The 15,916-nt window shown below is 40.0% G+C and overlaps 1 protein-coding gene across 7 annotated transcripts in view; it reads right to left on the reverse strand.

Moving 5' to 3' along the window:
- Positions 1–12,399, reverse strand: part of slc23a2 (solute carrier family 23 member 2) — a 50,903-nt gene extending 38,504 nt beyond the window's left edge. For 2 of the 7 annotated variants that reach the window (XM_051950808.1, XM_051950807.1), the window contains exon 1: positions 12,092–12,399. The gene's annotated coding sequence lies outside the window, so the exon portion shown is untranslated. Of the gene's footprint in view, positions 1–12,087 lie in introns of all 7 variants that reach the window. The other 5 variants (XM_022196079.2, XM_022196078.2, XM_022196081.2 and 2 more) reach the window with 3 other exon arrangements.
- Positions 12,400–15,916: the final 3,517 nt, after the last annotated feature.

Here is a 15,916-nt window from a genome sequence, read left to right on the forward strand (position 1 = left end):
CAATGTGAAGTCAGACTGACTCATACAAACAGTATACGACTAAATATTTCAATACAGCCAACAATGTGCCAAGAGTAAGAAATTCCTTCCGTTTTTGTTTCCTCTAGCAGTATGACTAATGATCTGATCTAACTGTAATAAATCACAAACTGCTGCTGATGTTGAAAAAGTCCTGAGTCCTATTAGTCAATTTCTTAGCTGAAATTAACAAATTGACAAATAAAAAATTATCATAACCGTTAATTCAGATGACTACAACTGTGACAAAGCACAATGATCCTGTCTGAGGCTTTTCGTTATTTCAAATTTGTAGTTAAAAATCTATATTCTAAGTAAAAATGTTTTAGGTTTATGCATGATGACTTTTAGCTGCATCTTTGTGTATATTTTTTGCTATGTGTTTATGTTCATTTTTGAGGCAATATACAAATATCACTACAGTATATTATTTCAGTTTCATATTGCATTTTTTTTGCACTGCATTCAATAAACTTAATTCATTACTATAGTTACTTATTTCCCAGTTTCAATACCATCAACCACGACTGCAGTCACATGATTTTAAAAGAACTTTTGGTGTCACAGGACTTGGATTTAACCCATCAGCACATTTTTAAAGTGAAAAGAGGAACCAAATAATGAAATCACATGAGATTTGTGGTTGGAATGTGGTCAGTATTACCTTAGGCCAGAAATAGGTAACAGTCATGGATACTTACATCTGGTCTAAGGTTATATTGAAAGCAATAACATTTTATTTTTCCAACAAACAATGCAACCAAGTCAAGCAGATAACGTCAGGGTGAAGCACATTTTGTTGTATAACACCAGATTATTGTGGCAGCTGTCAGTGGGAATTACAATCATTACTCATCAATCACACAGAAACAGAGGAAGCTCTTAGCAAGACATCGTTTAACTTCAGGAAAAAACACGTGCTAAATTTTGCTTACGTATAAATTAAATAATGTGTGTGCGTGTGGGTTGTTCATCGGAGCAGTTCACTGGTAAGAGTACAGGGATCTTGACTACTGGAATATTTTCTTTGTACTCCTGTTGCTCAAAGAGAGCTGCAAAAATCAACACAAGGTGAAAACTTAAACCATTTTCAGCTCAGACTGGAATCAGTAGCATCTTAAAAGCACTTTGTTCTGCATTTTGCTATTACTGTTGCATGGTAATGGCTAAAAGTTCAGGATTTTTGACCAGCTTAGGGACTTACTGTAAATCCCTGCTTCCTTTTCCTAATCATGAGTCAACAAGAAACACTTAGGGATGATCAGGTCCCAAGCCTTTACCACACTAAAGCACGGTGGGGGAAAGTACCTTCATTTCAAACAGAGACCACTGTTGTATTCAATCTGCTTTTCCTTTTCCTCGACTTTCATTTCCACTCGGTACCGTCCCACGTTGATTGCAGGACACGGGCGTTAAAGTTGGCACAAGGAAGCAAAGAAAAAGCTGATTGTGTAACAGCACAGCAATACAAGGAAGATGTTACATTTAATGGAAAATTTTGTCAACTTCCACACAAAGAGAAACACGCACTGCTGAGTTACGGTTTTTCCAATAATCTGGCTGGTCTTTACAGTTAAACAGCGAGTGTGCTCTCATGCTGCGTTACACAAACAAATTCCTCAGTTGAAGAAACCGAAGCAGCAGGACAGAGTAACATTTAGACCAGGAGAAAGGAGATGTTCAACCGTTAACTGTGCTTCCATCCCGTTCTCAAAGCAACACGTACACCCACACAGCGTGCTATCAACAGCACATGAATGGGCCCAGCTTCTCACAAACGTTCTCAGACAAAGTCGACCTGTACTGTAACTGTACACTCTTCTTATAGGTCATTCCACTCCATCACAGCCTCAGGCATTTTTTCCACTGAGCCCTGCAGTGACATAAACTAAAGGTATCCTTTGTTGCTTGAACTTGATGAAATCCTTTAAGCTTACTCGAGCCAGACTCCTGTTGCGGCTCGCAGTGGGACACCTGGTTTTATTTGCTTGTGCAGTAACTATGGAAACAGATTACCTTTATTCAGACACTCCACAGTTTCATAATTAATTATGAGCAAAAAATGTCTAAGGTGATAAGTCCCACTCTAGTCATTAATTAAACCTGTCTCCTTTGCTTTCTCTATCCCCATGCATCTCTCACCGCTTTCTGAAGCTCAAGCACACCAGCTCACCTACGACTCTGCTCAAATACTGCAAAAATACTCTACAGTTCACAATAGCAAGCTGTAATATGGGAGTAACTCTATCATCCAAACCAGAAACCGATTCTGAAGAAGAGCAATGACGCAGGAGACTTCATCCCTGAAGTAGACAAGATTGGTTCCTTCGGTTTGTTATCTCTGAATTCCTGCAAGTCTTAACTGAACAAAACATCACACTGGCAAAACTGCAATTAAAGAACACAAAAAGTTAGACCCTCCAGAAAAACGCGGGCAAAAATCCTTGATTATGCGAATAAATATGTGTTTTTTTTATGCCATTTTATGCGGGGAAATTGAGGAAAGTTGCAATGTATGCGAATAGTTGTGAAATATGCAAAAATATGCGCAATTCACCTGCCATCTGGCCACAGAGGGATGGGACTGCTGCAGGGTTACTGGACTGACAGCCTGTGCTCTGGGAGGGTGAGAAGCTCACAGCAGCACCTGCTGCTTGTTGAAAACAGTAGCTGCAGAATGATCCGAGTTTTCCTGTCAGTCTCCAAAACGGCAGAAAAAGTCGCTAGATTTGTGGTTAGTCGCTTTTGACAAAAAAAAGGACGCTTTGGAAAGTCGCTAGATTTAGCGAAAAAGTCGCTAAATTGGCAACACTGGCGCCGCGCTCCACATCAGCTCGTGCTTCTAGTGTGTGTGTGCGAATGCGCGAACTGATGACGTCAGGCCGGGCGTCACATAAAAACTCACAACTCCATTTATATTGGTTATAGTTTTCTCATTTTATGCGGAAATTGTGAAATCAAGCGGGACCCGCATATTTCTCTTTTTTTTCGTGGAAATGTGAGATTGTTGCGGGAATTATGCGCTGTTTTGTGGGGATTATGCGGCCTTTTGGGAAATAATTGACCCCCGCATAATCAGCGGCATTTTGGTGATTAATGCGGGAATTCTTGAGATCACATAATCACGTTTTTCTGGAGGGTCTAAAAAGTAACTTCACTGGTTGCCAACTACAGATCCCTTATGGAAAAAATATGTTTTGAATGTCTTATAAACATGGAGGTGTAAAAAGCCATGGGGGGGGGGGGGGGAACATGAACATGAAGACTTATTATGGAGAACTTTAAAATTTGTTGAAAAGGGCCATAATATAGGGCATTTAATGTTTTTGTCAGTAAAGTAACTGATAAGCAAACTAACTGGTGCAGATAAGGTTGAATTTTGGCGTCCAAAGATGAAATGATATAATTAAGGTTTGTTCAATCACAGTTCGTAATCTGAAGATATATTTAATATAACTGAAAACTAAGCAGACAATTAAATTACAGCTAATCAATGATGCATTTTAAGTTCTCCTCACAAATGGCTGCAAAAATTAAAGGATTATCAAATCAGTTACAAATCAACACGTATTATATTGTTATTAATTATTACATAGTATGAGAATTTCTCAAAAACACACCCAACTGTGCTGCACAATCAGTACACAGAACCACGCACACTACAAAAGAAGCATGCTGGTATAACAAGCGAGATGACAGACAAAAACAAACAACGCCTGGTGAGATAACGAGATGCTTGACTGAGGAGCGATATGCAGACTATCACTAAGGGAGTCGCCACATTGAGGGGCCCAGTGACAGACACACAAGAGGATAAAAATCAATGGATGATTCCTAAAACAAGGCTTTTAACATACAAGGTCAAAGTGCTGTACATGTAAAACAATACTAGCCTACCCTGAAGGCAATCAGCAAGGAATGAATGAAAGCTGAGCCAATTTCAACAAAACAGAACAATTTATAGCATTCTCTAAATGACCAAGTAAACATTAATTAATCATTTCAGTAAACATATTAAAGAGAAATGCTCAAATATCTTTGGGTTATGGCTGCAGGTTGATATCTAGATCATTTATTCATAGTTTCTTCTTAGTTTGTTCAACTGAATTTCTTTTGACAGACTAACAAAGTACATGTCAAAAGCCGTTTTCAAAAATAACAATAGCTTCCAATATAATTAGGGCCATGATCATTTTTCTTGGAAAACCTGACCTGACAACATGAGTGTGGATGTGTTTTTCAAGCTCCTTTCATAAGGGTGTAGGCACAGGCAGACCTCACATGGGCTACTTCCAGTAGACTGAGAAACAGTAAGTCAATTAGTAATCTTCTTCAGTGAGCTGCTGCCAATCCATTCATCATCTGTCATGCTGCTGATGAAATTTTTATGATACTTACATATGATATGGGTCAGTACTTTGTTCCAGTATTTTCAGAACTACACAGACTGGCCTGAGGACATGTCACAAGGTTTTTATAAGTGAGGCACAAAATCTGGGCCATGGCTAAATCAATTTCGTAATTTATTCAACTATGCTTATAATAGCACTTTGCTTGGAACTGGGGTGGCAACTATTGATTATTTTCACCATATTTCAACATTTGTCTATAAAATGTCAGAAAACAGTGAGAGGGAAACATGGACTCATTTGTTTTGTCTGACCAGCACTTCACAGTAAAATACATTAATTTTACTGTCCAATGACAGAAAAGTTGACAAAAATACTTTAATCTGGACCAGAGAAAAATTATATCACAACACATGAAAAAAACTTGGCATAGTTAAAAAAAATAATATTATTCTGAACTATTGCCTAGTTCCATTTGCTGGATTCCTCTGGAGGCCTGTTGCATAATGTGGATCAACAGATTAGAGGTCTTCATGGGTCCATTTGGTTGTGAAGATTCCAGGATCTGACCTAATATCAGGGTTAGTTGCATTCCGTGTGATTTTTTCTTTTTAGACAATTACTTCAGGCACTTTGGGCCAGGAATCAGTTCACACTATTACAAAAATACACACAAGCATTGAGACAATTTAAATCAGGTCTTTCTATGTTCACTGTGCATCAGTAGGAACATTTTTATAATGTTTGGAAATATATAGAAGCTTAAATAAACTCTGCTCAAATTAGAAAACAATGTCTTCGCTGCACGAACACTGGCATCTGCACATAAGTATGATTTGTTGCAGTCAGCAATAAATCCACTGGATGAGACCACTGGAGCCAATCGGTGGCTCCAGTGGTCTCATTCATCCAAACACAGTAAGTGGAAATCTTTAAAATGCTACTGAATGCCCAGTTTGTTCTCCAACTCATTATACCAGACCATGTGATGCAGATGTGATGCAGTAAAAAAAACAAAAAAAACAAAACAGTTTTGTCTAATTTTATTTTAAAAAAGTGTAATTGCACAAATGGTCATCAACAGCTGTGAAAGCAGCAAAGAATGACGATTCAGTGAGAGTTCACAAACATCGCTCCGCTGGCACTGAAAGGAATAACATTTTTGATACGGTTAGAATGATGAATGGAGTTAAACGGCTTAATACTGCTATGCTGCCTTTAGCCATTTCATCTGCATCTTACTCTTTTTCTTTCATTAACAAGCACAAGTGTAGTCACAAGCACTAGAGGATCCATTATCTTAACTTAGCAATACACCGACTGTATAAAACAGTACATATAAATAGAAGTAAATGTTATTTTAGGGCATAAATATTAAGAGTCACAGGCCAGAAGGTTACAGTTTACCACACACACACAAATTTGCACAGTACAGTGGGAAGGCACAGCATGACCCAGCACTACAGTGTAATCTTAGTCACATGCTGCCTACAGCAAACAGAGCCAGAAATCCATTTCTGCGACCCAGTTCACCTCCGTGTGTCTGTTCCTGGCCCAGCCTGGCTCGACACCCGGTGATCTCCTGCTCTATATCCTCCAGTCAGAGTGACTCAGAAGAGTTGCTTTAATCAGAGTAAAGCATTAAGACGAAGCCAAGCCAGTGATCATTGCAGTTTTGTGTACAAGTTGAACTGATCTGTAGACTAACTGCATTAAAGCAGTATCTGTGGTAGTACCATTACACAGGGTAAGTTAAGGCCGGGTGACACAGCACAAAAGATCATACAACAATCTATTGGGTTAGAATCATGACAGAAATAGTTAAACTCTTTAGATCACATGAATACTAGTGTATAGTGTTTCCAGGATACAAATCCTGTCACTTCATGTCAGGAATAAAGGGCAAACTTACACATCTCTGCATCCTGTACACACTTTGATTGTATTCTGTAAGTCCTGACCAGAAGAGGCCTCTCCACATCTTTGACACCTCTTTCATGTTAGTACGATCATTGCTGTTCTTCAACTGCTATGCTGTTTCTTTGTTTACAACATAAGTTACACCTCCACAATGTATACTGCATCCAGTGAGCCCAGCCCTAATTGTGGAAGAACTAATTGTGCTTTTGCTTTGTTCATGATGAGTTGGAAAATGTAAATAATTAATAGCAATTTCTGTATTGAAATGATCTAAAGGTAAGCACTTTATTTTGAAAGTTATGTCTCTGCTAACAGAACTGCATGGAGGTGCTATGGATAGCACAGATTTTCTACAGGCTGTACAGCTTGTTCCCATAATCCAAAGACATGCATGGTAGGTTAACGAGTGCATTCAAATTGGCTTTAAGTGCGAGTATAAGTAGTTGTCTATAAGTCAGTCCCGTAACAGATTGTGGACCTGTCCAATACGTACCCAGCCTCTCAGGTAATGCCAGTGTTATTAGGCTGCAGCCCCCTGTGACCCTCACCAGGATAAAGCGGTGCAACTTCTCAGCCCTCGCTTGTCCCATCTTTAGTTTGCCTACTTGCAGGGAGGTCAGGCTGCTGTTATGGTTGTCTTTATCCTACAGACAGACTCCAAATTCACCGTCTTTGACTACAACTAGTCGTCCTTATTCTGCTCTATAGACGACCACTTCCAGCGTGTTGGAGAACTGGTTCATCTGCCCCTACTGAGGCTCTGCAGCAGAACAAAGATTGTACAGAAGTGCCCATCATGACGTACTCAACTACTGTCACCAGCTGCAGTCAAAGACAGTGACTTGGTGTCCATCTACAGGACGAGAGAGGGAGCTCAGTGGCATCGAGGACCGCCACAACAGTGACCAGTCTGCAGCTAGGGAAACATGAAATGAGACAGCTCATATGTAGCAACTTTGTACAATTCCCTTGAAAAGCAGATTAAATGCCCCAAAAATTAAGATAGTAGACAAGATAAGATTCCATTACCTCTAAAGGAAGCTGCAATTATATTGTACACTTTGGCATGAATCATGGTCAATACATTAACTAATACAAAAAGCCAGATTGTACTACTAACAACAACAACAACAAAACTAACAAGATAGATTTTTCATGCTCCAGAAGCCTGTGACTAGTAATTGCTTTTCTAAAATAACTGACTGGTTGGAGAGTAGTCTCTCCCTTAGGTAAGATGACAAGTTTCACGTCTTCGTCTGTTGCTCAAAAAGAATAATCTCACCATTCAATCTCCTCGTTTGAATTAGGGAACAAAGATAACATCACAATTTTTATTTCTGCAGCTAACAGGGCTGGTTCTAAACCATTTTCTCTCTCCTACTGTACATAGTGCTGAAACATTTGGTGGCATCTTTGCTGTGAATTTCATCAGCTATACTTTGTTGCCGGCATCATTTCCACAATCTGGGAAAACAGACTTTAACCCTCATCCAAAAATAACTCAGTCCACCTGCTTTTGTAAGAGTTGGGGCATTGAAAGGCAAAAACATAACAAAACACTGGGTCATCATAGCTTGTAGTGTTGCTTTTGTGTCAAATTATCCGTGATCATACTGGTCCCATTTAAAAAAAAAAAAAAACATTCATCACACGACTAAATGACTAAAGCCTGTCACCGCAAAGATCTGTGGTTACAAAGGCTTTTGATCTGCATGTTACTGTCTCATCAGCCTCCTCGCAGACAGTAAGCAGTAGGGGAGGCTGGACAAACTTACATCCACGTACAGTCACTGCTGCCCCCACACTGATGTGAGCTCTCCCAGCTGAAGGAAACATCCTCATTGGGCTGTCGTCAAGTTTTTTTTTTTTTCACTGCTATCCATCAAATGTGAAAAAGTGACAAGTTTGTACAAAGAAGAAGGCTGATCACTGGGTCTAATGAGATGCTGCTGACAAGTAAAATCTGAATGTCCTACCTCACAGCAGTTCATTGTTTAGAATACGGCTGCATTTCCACAGAGTACTTTTTAGTTCATTATTTATATTTTTTTAGTTATGCTTTTGTGTGCCTTCTTTGACACTGTATGTACACTACCACTCAAAGGTTTGGAAACGCCTTCTCATTTAATGGATTTTCTTTATTTTCATGACTATTTACTTTGTAGATTCTCAATGAAAACATCAAAACTATGAATGATCACATATGGAATTATGAAGCAAACACAAGAGTGTGAAATAAGTGAAAACATGTTTTATATTGTAGATTATTCAAAAAGCCACCCTTTGCTTGCTTTGCACACTCTTGGCATTCTCTCTATGAGCTCAAACTGAATTGGTTTTCCAACAGTCTTGAAGGAGTTCATAGAGGTGCTGAGCACTTGTTGGTTCTTTTCCCTTCACTCTGTGGTCCATCTCATCCCAAACCATCTGGATTGGGTTTAGATCAGGTGACTGGAGGACAGGTCAGTTGATGCAGCACTCCATCACTCTCCTTCTCAGTCAAATAGCCCTTACACAGCCTGGAGGTGTGTTTAGAGTCATCGTCCTGTTGAAAAATAAATGATCGTCCAACTAAACGCATGAGATGGGATGGGATGTCACTGCAGGATGCTGTGGTAGCCATGCTGGTTCAGTGCGTCTTCAATTTTGAATGAATCCCCAACAGTGTCATCAGCAAAGCAACCCCACACCATCACACCTCCTCCTCCATGCTTCACAGTGGAAACCATGCATGTAGATACCATCCATTCACCTTTTCTGCATCGTACAAAGACACGGTGAAACCAAAAGATCTCATATTTGGACTCATCAGACCAAAGCACAGATTTCCACTGGTCTAATGTCAATTCCTTGTGTGCTTGGCTCAAACAAATCTCTTCTTCTTTTCCTTAGTAGTGGTTTCTTAGCAACTATTTGACCATAAAGGTCTGATTGGTCAGTCTCCTCTGAACAGCTGATGTAGAGATGTGTCTGTTACTAGAACTCTGTGTGGCATTTATCTGGGCTCTAATGTTAACTTGTGATTTCTGAGGCTGGTGACTCAGATGAACTTATCCTCGGCAGCAGAGGAGGTGACTCTTGGTCTTCCTTTCCTGGGGCGGTCCTCATGTGAGCCAGTTTCGTCATACTGCTTGATGGTTTTTGCGACTACACTTAGGGATACATTCAAAGTTTTTGCAATTTCTGGACTGACTGACCTCAGTTCTTAAAGTAACGATGGACTGTCATTTCTCTTTACTTAGCTGACTTTTTCTTGCCATAATATAGATTCTAACAGTTGTCAAATGGGGCTGTCAATTGTGTACCAATTTGACTTCTGCACAACTAATGGTCCCGACCCCATTAAGAAGACAAGAAATTCCACAAATTAACCAAAACAAGGCACACCTGGGAAGCGAAAACCTTTTCAGGCGACTACCTCATGAAGCTCATGGAGAGAAGGCCAAAGGTTTGCAAAGCTGTCATCAAAGCAAAGGGTGGCTGCTTTGATTAACCTAAAATATAAAACCTGTTTAGAGTTAGTTCACAATTGTTTGCTACATAATTCTATATATCTTGCTTCATAGTTGATGTCTTCATATGTATCTACAATGTAGTAAAAACAAAGAAGAAAAACATTGAATGAGAAGGTGTGTCCAAACTTTTGACTGGTAGTGTATGCGCATTGAGCCCTACTTAGACCTGACTCAAACTTCTTCTATATGGAAATGCTGTTGTCCAGTGCTTGCTCAGAGGGAATCTCAAGGAAACTTTGTATTTGTATAACTTTGTGAGGTTACTTGTAAGATCATGTGACGATAGACGTTATGGACTGGCACTATCAAACTGAATCAAATTATACTCAATCAGTAAACTTTATTCTGATTGTTTTTGACTCAGCAAGAACACAACTGAAGGTAATTTAGAGCTTATACAATAAGCTAGCCGATGAGCTGTTGACAACAGTAACTACATATATTAACTGTGCATAATAACTGACATGAAAAATGTGTTGCATAACATAAAGAAGAATTCACTGAAGATGAGGCAGAACACTAAAAATAACCACTGGTCAAATCGATATGGAAAGCATGAATTAACCGTTGACCTCATCCAACTGGTTGAGGCAGATAACTGCCTTCCCTATATCTGATTCTGCTAGAGATTTCCTGCGGTTAAAAGGAGAGTTTTTACTTCTCACCGTCGTCAAATTGCTTGCTCAAAGGAAAATGTGGAGTTTTTCTTCATAATATAATATTGTCAGGTCTTCATCGTACACTACAAAAGGGATATGTTGTGAATTGGCACTAGATGAACGAAACTAAATTTTACCAAAAAGGAGAAAATTGCACCGATTAAAAGGATGCTCTGCAAACAAACAGACAAAAAAACACCCAGAAACCTTTGCTGCATTAAACTTTCGTATTTAGGGAACGTGAGTGTAACAGAATGCGTGTGTATGCATACATGTATGTATTTCCAGGTATTTCAGGTGTTGCAAAGAAAATCTCATTATACTGGCTGGTATAATAAACTCCTGGTTAGCGCAAAGCAACAGGAAAAACCATACACTTACTGGACTAGAACACTGGTTCCACACAATTACCTCAGTGTAATGAACAGTGATGTGAAAATGATGGTTATCAAACCAGTCCACACTACATTTATAAAACCTACTGTCAGACAGAAGAGGACATTCAGAAAAAGCCAAATCTCAAGCAACATTTAAACCATAACAATTAGTTTTATTATGTCCTTCCTTCATCATATTATCACGGTTTGATGACCCTGATGGTGAAGGCCACACACTGAGAAGCATTTCTTCATGCTAGAAATGTTGATTTATCTTTCTAACAGGTGCACTTGGGTCAAAAAAATACCTACTCTGGGCAATCTGGGAATAGTGGAGTCATCTGGAAAGGTAACTAGTCATTGATTAGACTGGAAGCTGAGGCAGTCAATCTGCTCTGTGGCATCTGTGGCACATGTTCAGCTATTTTGGATGCGACTCCAAAGGATGCTGCATCCTTATTACCTCAATCAACACTTCGTCACAACTACTCTCCTCTTGCCTTTTCAGTCCCATTTCAGTAATGTGTTTACAGATGACAGATGTACACACACACACACACACACACACACACACACACACACACACACACACACACACACACACACACACACACACACACACACACACACACACACACACACACACACACACACACACACACACACACCTGCCAAGCCACGTTTCCAGGACACCACCACCACCACCATCATCTTGAGCCAATAAATCTTAATGGCCAAACAGTGTGTCCCAGTTAGAGCTGGTTCATATCAGCTCCACCTTACAGGGTCTCATTAATTTAAATGATACAAGGCATTGCTTTTTATAAATGCATGTTCTCTGCTCTGTGTTTTGTGTGCTGGAGTCACAATAAACCCTCATTATCTTGAAACCTTGAGGCATCTGGCCTCCTTAATAGACATACAGATAAAGATGCGGTGTGAAATGTATTTTTTTCCGTGCTAAAGAGGGGAAAGGTAACTACGTGGAGGAAATAAGGGACGAGCCTGATTAATATGGCCTTGATTTTTCTCGGTCACACTCCAGCATCAGCAGACACACGGTCACGCCGGCCCTCGAAGTCCTCAGAGACCTTTACATCTCTAACCCAGCCGGAGGAGGAGCCCCGGCTGTAGCGACGCTCACAGGGGGCATCCGGAGCCGGAGCCGCCAGCCTGTCCCGCTTCCTAACGGCCACACGTGTGCTAAAGTCCGTCTCACGGGATTAAAAATGGCACGTTTGGTACTCACTTGCCTGATGAAAGAGAAGACGGAGTCCACTTCCCTTCTCGGCTAACGTTACGACCGCTGGCTCGTCCCCGTGCTGTGTGTTGTTGAAGCGGGAGCCGAACACAGAAGCGGTTGAAGGCGGAGGGTCGCTCACATAAACGGCGGACAGCGGTGGGGGACAGGTGAGACCGTCTTCAGACCCGGTTTCCTCCGAGACGAGCTTCTTGCCCTCGATAAACGCGCTTTGAGACAGCTGCCAGACGCGCTGCCCATGGAGGGATTTCGCGTTTCATAAAGCCACGGGGGTTGACGTTCTCCAGCCGCGCATGCTCACTTCGCTCTTGACGTCAAGTGCCAGCCTATCAGTTCCACCCCCTGAGGCGCGGCTCAGCCAATCAGAGGCGGCCTGGCAGGTGACGCAGCCCAGCCTCCTTCTGTGTGAGGATGTCAGTGTCTGAGGCTCCTATGGAGGCTCCGACACTTTCTGTAATAATAACCTTTCTTGCATAAGCCGTCCGTTATTTCTCTGCTGTGTACAGTTACTTAGCCTGCACGCCGTTTACTGCCTCGCTAATTGTTAAAAGCTGGTCTTTCTGCACGACCTCCACTGTGCATTCATCCTCATGTGTCCCACCACACTGCCACCCAATGGATATTTATTTGCACTGCCTTTATTGGCCTACATTCACACGCCTGAGATCATGTAATAATTCTGTCATAACACAGTTGTAGCCAGGTTGGGTAACAGTGCTTCGCCAGCAGGCAGGGGTGGGAAGTACACTTGCTCAAACACTGTACTTGAGATAGTTTTTATGATTTTATGCAACTTCCTCATCACTATAATTAAGACCTATTATACTTTTTCTCCACTACTCTGACAGCTATAGTCACTTTTCAACATACATCAAAAAATACAAGCCTGAATGCATTTTTTATTGAATACTACCTAAAGTTACAGTTGTGGCTGAATGTGACCCTTTTCTACACAACACAGTAGAAATGAGTTGTTTTTCTGTTTCTCTTAGTCAGCAAAAAAGATAATTGGCATGCTGTGTTCATATTTTGTTTGTTGTAAAACAGTACTTATTACATACAATTAACTATTTTTCATGCTTAAGATATCCGAGGTGTTTTCCACTGTAAATCTCTTAAATGGTTTCCTATAAATTGCAGTTTGAGGTCTAAAGAAGTCAAAATAAAAACAATAATTAGATCAAAATAGAATACAGTCATGGAAAAAATGATCAGGTCACCCTTGTTTTCTTCAGTTTCTTGTTCACTTCAATGCCTGGACAAATATAATGATAACCACAAATATAGCTCATAAAAGTTTAATTTAAGAGCTGATATCTAGCCATTTTCCATGGTTTTCTTGATAACCAAAATCACTGAAGTTCTTACATCAGTAGTTATGGCATTGTGCTGCCAAATACAGTGCTTTTAGGCATTCAGTGATTTCTTTTCTGTCTGTTTTAGTCACATGATACACACAGGAGTTAACACTTGATTGCATAACCATTGTTTTTTATGACCGTAGTCATGCTCTCCACCAGCTTCTGATATTGTTCTGCTGTCACAGCAGCCCATTCCTGTTGCACAAATTCATTTTTTTCTTTTTCTTTTTCCTGTTGCACAACTTCAAAAAATTTGATTTGTTTTTGGGCTTCATTCAACAGTTGCATGCATCGCTTATTTGAAAGATTTTGAGTCCTTCTTTCATCATGTCTGCTAGTAGCAAAGTAGTTGCTGTTCTGTACTTCTTAGAATTTAAGATTTAAGAGAAAATATCGAAGATTACCTGACAGTTACAGGATCTGATATTTTCATATTCTATATATGAGATATGTTCCCTAATAAACTTAAATTACTAGGCTTCTAGCATAAATTCATTCTGTGGAGTCTCAGCTGGGGTATGATAATATGTATGTATTTAAAGGATTTTGATAAAATGCAAATTTAGGATGAGCACAATGCTACCTGATTATATACGGGTTCCACTTAATTATTAAAGCTGTACTGAATAATTGAAAAGCCAGCCGACACCTGTGAAGTCCCATTAACACCTTGTAAAGCTGTTGAGATGGCAGTTTTTCAAGCACTGCTCTGTCTGCTAACCAGAAGAAACATCAGCATTTATTTAAAATCCATTCCTCCCGGTTTGAAAATGAGCCATGAGCCCATTATTGCATCCGTGTATCTCTCAGCATCACTTGAATTGGTAATTAGTTTGTGGTGTTTTCACAAAGCTAAATTAATTTAGAAATAGTCATTACAAAAGCACAAAATCAAGCAAAATAAAACCTAATTTTAGCTTTGGAACTTTCTGCAAGAAATGTCACTGCAAGAGCTTCATTATCTCAATTTATATTTCCTACAGTTATTCAGACTGCCACAAACTACCTCTCACACAAATAACCTGCAGCCTTTTCCATTCAAGCCTAAAAGTTTGTACAGTTGCCTGTTTAATAACGTATCTGTGCTCTGAAGAATATGACTAATTTGCACTTTTCTAAAATCATGGCCTGCACCAACTCCAAAGAAATAACACTTATGAAGGAAAAATGGGGAGAGTTAAAAGATTAGAGAACATCAGTTTAATACTGGTGAAAGATCTACATCAGGTGCTGTTCAAGGACTGAGCCAGTCGTCATTAAAGATGAACAAAGCTCCATTTCAACTCAACCTGTTCTGAGTTGGAACACATTTATCTATGCATTATTAAAAAAATTACTACCAAGCTGTAGTTTAATTCAGAGGTACCCAACCTAATGGTCGGACAGGGTCACAAGATAAATCTGGGGAGTTGTAAGATTATTTATAGATGCTGATTTATTTGTTAGGAGCTAGCATTTTAAATGTAATGGTGAAAAAAGGGACAAATGCTCCAATATATTCTTCTGAAAGGTTCTGCTAAAGCATAAAGCAGAAATACTCAATTAAAGTATAAGTCCCTCAAATTACATAAAGTGCTTAAACCGTTGCGCTTCACCGGCCCGCCCGCGGGATGCTTTGAGATCTGCATAAGCATTTCCTTAAATGTCTGAAGCTGCAAACGCAATTATACAAACACTATACACCCATGGAAAGCTTAGGTTCTCATGAATCCGCCGGTATAAACCACTTTCAGATGTGATAACCACAGCGGGTAATATAGACACATTTATCCAACAAACAACAAATAAGGTAAACAGCACAACTCACCTTTGAAGGCTCATAACTAGTCACAGATGAAAATATTCCACAAAAAACGGCCATAATCCAACCTTGGACATCCAGACAAAACAAGCCAGTAAAATATTTTGTCCAAAAACATGTCTTGAAATCAGTAAACAATCCACAAATGGCTAGTTTTCGTGAACGTGCACCTCGTGCTGCGTGTCCCATATTTGGGATAGGCTACAGCACCCCCCGCAACCCTAGTGAGGATAAAGCAGTGTATAGAGAATGGATGGATGGATATTAGCGAACTTCAGTAGAAATTTCAGGCGGAATAGACTGCAGTGTATAGGGCTACGTAAAAGTACCTTGGGTGTTGGTTCTTGAGGAAAGCCATCTTCTGGAACCAACAAATTAAGCTGGCCGCTGATCACATGAACAAAGAAAAGGAATTCTGGTGGAAAGTTCTGTGGTTTGATGAATCAATGATTGAGCTACAATTACCAGAAACATGTTGGGAGGAGAGAAGGTGAGGCTTTTAACCACAAGAACACCAAACTTACTGTCAAGCATGGTGGTGGCAGACAGTACTATGCTCTGGGACAATTTTCTGCTCGTGGAACTGGTTCTTCACACAAAGTAAATGGAAAAATGAGGGAGGAGGATTAACTCCAGAATCTTCAGGAACACCTGA

This window comes from Acanthochromis polyacanthus, chromosome 7 (assembly GCF_021347895.1).
Source record: "Acanthochromis polyacanthus isolate Apoly-LR-REF ecotype Palm Island chromosome 7, KAUST_Apoly_ChrSc, whole genome shotgun sequence".
NCBI lineage: Eukaryota > Metazoa > Chordata > Actinopteri > Pomacentridae > Acanthochromis > Acanthochromis polyacanthus.